Here is a 4,340-nt window from a genome sequence, read left to right as displayed (position 1 = left end):
AATTGGACATTTCTGTCCCCCCTGTTAGCGACATAGCGTGAGGGAGGGAGTTGTTCTCCCATTTTCGTTGCTGCACCTGGTCGTTCTAAATGCAAAGAATCAACCTCAATTTAATTAGTGAGTGTGGGTGTGATTGTGTTTTGTGTGCAGCTGGAACGAGAGTCGGAGAAAATTGGAGAAAGGTAATAGCTAGAAATAAAGATATAAGTTGAGTTCTTTCAGCCATCAAATGTTATCCTCTTGTGCTCCAGGTTCTTAGATCTAGAAATAAGAGGGAGAGAGAGAAGAAGAAAAAGAAATGAAGAAGCACCGGCTGTCGCCGATGGACCCATTGGAATTTCACCGGAAGACATCTAGGTGAGAGTTTGATGTGTGGAGTTAAGCCGGCAGTGAATCACAAGCTTCGATGAGAAACTGATGGTTCAATGCATTTCCGATGGGACCGCTGATCATTTCTTCAGCTATTCCTAGCAGCAAAGTCGTCCTGTCCATGTATACTTTCCGATGAACAAGGTGTAAGGTAGAGCTACTTATCGAAATCTCCAGTGGGCTTATCACAACAAAGATTAAATAGATGAAGCAGTGGGGAAAAAGAAAAGGGGTAGCTATGAGAATCATGTATAGCTTAAACCCTGTTTGGAGTTTTGAGTGATTGTTGGGGCTAGTTGGCATCGACGGGGATAAGGGCATCGCTGGAAACGAAGAGGACTCCGCCAGAGCTGAGTATCGTTGGAGTTAGGAAGCTCAACGGAGAAGTAGGGGGCGTTGGCCTCCTGGCGGCTGGTTATGATGTGGAGGAGGTGATTTCCCTTTTTGACCTTTTGACTTTCATTTAATCGATTGGGCTTTTAATTATGTGATTTGTGGACTTGGACTTTTGAGCAAATAGAAGTCAGTCCAATATCGACCCACCTGGTGTTATTATTAATCTTTAATGGGTCATTTTAAGTATTGGGTCTAAGAGTTAGGTTCAATTAAAATAAAATTCAAGTTAATTTGTTGAGGCAAGCTAATATATATATATATATATATATATATATATATATATATATATATATATATATATATATATATATATATATATATATATATATATATATATATGGCATATGTTTAATCAAGGTTTCTATGGGTTAGTAAATACGAATGTAAGGGCAGTTTGCTCTAATCATTTGCATAGCAATTTTAGTGATAATAATTAAATGGATTGATTATGTTGTGTTGGGTTTTGAGTTGGGCTCTTCTGTTGGGCTTTGGTGATTGGGTTATTAATGGGCCATCTAAGAACAAATGCATGGACTAGAATATTTGGATGGGCTTTAGGGTAAGGCCCATGTGAGGGGTTTGGGCCCAATTTGAAAAATCGAGCCATATATTGGGCCTTGAATTATTATTTGGCTTTGGCCCTATGGATTGGACCTTGGGCTTGGGTAAGCTAATGTTTGGGTAATGTAGTAATTATCCAAAGTATGTAATTATAGTTATATAGTGGAACCCAATTATTAATTGGGTGTTATTTTGATGTTGACAGATCGGGAATTTGTCATCTAGCAGTTGGGGTCGAGTCTGCGGGACTTCAGCAGTGTGGGATTGAGTCTGCGAGACTTCAGCGTTATGAGGTGAGTTTCCTTCCAGTAGGAACGGGTCTAAGGCCACAATGCCGGCCTGTTTAACTAACAGTAGTTTCCGGACTTCGGTCCGATGCAATAGTTAGGACGTTTGATGCCTTTGTGGCTCAAACAGGGTTATATGTTATGAGTTTCGGGCTACGGCGCGATGCAGTATGCAGTTTATGTGTTCATGCTAGATGATATGTTTATGCTATGCTATGTTATGCTCAGTCAGTTTCCGGACTTCGGTCTGATGCAGTTAGTTTCGGACTTCGGTCCGATGTAGGGGACAAGGTCCCAGTCAATTCCGGACTTCGGTCCGATGCAGTTTCTAGAATTCGATCCGATGCAGAGGGCAAGGCCCTGGTTAGTTTCCGGACTTTGGTCCGATGCAGTTTCTGGACTTCGGTCCGATGCAGTTTTCAGATTTTGGTCTGATGCAGTGGGCAAGGCCCAATATGTGCTTTATGTGTTATTGTATGGTATGTGGTAGTTTGGGGGAGCTCCCTAAGCTTCGTGCTTACAGATTCAGTTTTGGTTTCAGGTACTTCCGCAAGTAAAGGGAAGAGCTCGGGATGATGACATCGCACACACCACAGCTTCAACATTTTATCCTGGGATTTTTGTTCAGATACTTAGATATGATTTGATACAGTTTTTGATACGACTCTTTTATTATGGTTTTTGATATATTGACGTATGGTTTTATTCTATGATATTCGTCGTTATGATTTTTAGTATTATTTAAACAAAAAATTTTGGATCATATTTTGGGGTGTTACAGTTTTGCTATTGTATTTGATGCCATGCTTAATTTTTCAAAGCTGAAAAAATCGTTTTTTTTATTCTGTCTGATTCCACGACGTGGAATAGCCTGGCACGACGTGGAATGGGGTCTGACGAAAATTTTTGGGATTTTGGCTAAAATTGGATTTAGATGATTACCATAAAATGTTTTTCCTAATAAAAATTTGTTATCTGTTATGGTAATGCATATCTTAATCTAATTGGAAGATAATGATTAAAATTTAAGATAATCACTAGATTATGTGATAAACTAATTATTTGTAATTATCTTGTCAAAATAAAAGGAAATTAGATTAGATCAAATTTAGATAATAATAAATTATATGATTAATTTAATTTGTTTAAATTTGATCTGAAAGGTTTAGAAAAGTTTCATTACTTGCCCTCAAGATTTGGAATTTAAATTTTGATTAAAAAGTTTTAATTTTGAAATATTTAAATTCCAAACCCTAGAGTTTTAAAAGTTTAAAATTCAACCCTTATACTATTATTAAAAGATTGATAATTATATATGTGTATAAGACGGGTCATTCTTACCGTTAGTAGGCCTCATTCACGAAGCTGATCTATAAGGGGTGTTTAAGGAAGCGACATATAAAATGATTGTCATTGCGTATACACTCTTACCACCACACTCTTGACTAGTGGAGGGTCGTTAGCCGAACGGGTAGGTTAGGACAAATTAATTCCTCATTAATAAGTATAATGATTTATAAAGTAACTAAATGTTTTCACAAATTCCCAATCTTAGTTACTTTAGGAAAAAATGTGAAATGATGCTATTCCATGAACTTGCACTTTGCACCTTGCCAAGTCGTTAGTGGAGCATGTGTGGCTATCCATCACACTAATTTGGGACTAGCAACGGTGGAAAAGGGTAGTTCGATGTTTATCATAGATCAATGGAGCGTGTGTGGTTAACCGACACATTGATTATGTGATAAATGACATCGAGAGTACCAAACACATTGACATGGTTATTCACATCTTGTTTGTGATCCTCGGTATCCAAGTCACAAACTTGAATGGTATAATCTAGATTCAAACATGTCATTGAAAAGTTCAATGAATCTCAAAAGAATCTAGGAATTTCAATTAATTTAAAATTTAATATTATTTTTCGTTTTTCATGGTGAAAATTGGTAAATCATTATTTACCTAGATTCAAATTATTTGCAATTAGATTACGACATCCCTTTTTTGAATTGTAAATAATTGTGTTGGGTCATAGCCCTAATTTTTCATATGGGTGTTAAATTGGGGATTCTTATCTAATCTAAACTTTGTCTATTTTCTTTTTTCAGATGTCTACCTCAAACAACAACGCTTCTGGCTATTTCTCCCTCATGAACTTATGTGGGAGGGTGATCTTTGATGGATCCAATTTTAACAATTGGATACACAACATTCGCATGGTCACCCACTACAAGGACAATGAGTATGTTCTCGAGAAGGAGCTAAAGGAGATTGACCGTAACACTACCACTCCTGAGCAAATCGCTCAATATGATGCTCATGAAAAGGGCACGACAAAGGTGTCGTGTATCATGCTTGCGACCATGACTGTCGAACTCCAAAAGTCCTACGAGGACTACTATCCTTATGAGATGCACTAAGATTTGATGGAAAAGTACCAACAAAGTGCGAGGCAGGAAAGGTACGAGATCATCGCCTCCATGATCACTATAAAGATGAAGGATGGAGAGTCCATCACAACCCACTTACAAAAGATGCAAAGGTTTGTGGACCGCTTGTTGAAGTTGAATGTCAGATTCGACGAAGAATTGGCCATAGATATCATTCTACACGCTTTACCTCCTTGTTATGATCAGTTTCATATGACCTATCATATAAACAAGGAGGAGTTCACTCTAAGTAAGCTCCAAGGCCTTCTACGAACTGCTGAGAGTAGTTTGAAAGGTA

At 37.7% G+C, this 4,340-nt stretch overlaps 1 long non-coding RNA gene across 2 annotated transcripts; it reads left to right on the top strand.

Moving 5' to 3' along the window:
* Positions 1-2,353, top strand: LOC122196966 (uncharacterized). 2 transcript variants are annotated; one of them, XR_006189717.2, is made up of 4 exons: positions 1-182; positions 252-800; positions 1,532-1,619; positions 2,155-2,353. It is a non-coding gene; the product is annotated as an uncharacterized LOC122196966 (long non-coding RNA). The 2 variants fall into 2 exon arrangements; XR_006189716.2 differs by having other exon boundaries at positions 16-800.
* Positions 2,354-4,340: the final 1,987 nt, after the last annotated feature.

The sequence above is a fragment of the Lactuca sativa genome, chromosome 3 (genome assembly GCF_002870075.4).
Source record: "Lactuca sativa cultivar Salinas chromosome 3, Lsat_Salinas_v11, whole genome shotgun sequence".
Lineage (NCBI taxonomy): Eukaryota > Viridiplantae > Streptophyta > Magnoliopsida > Asterales > Asteraceae > Lactuca > Lactuca sativa.
Note: the sequence above shows the minus strand (reverse complement) of the source record. Positions and strands in the feature narration are given on the sequence as shown.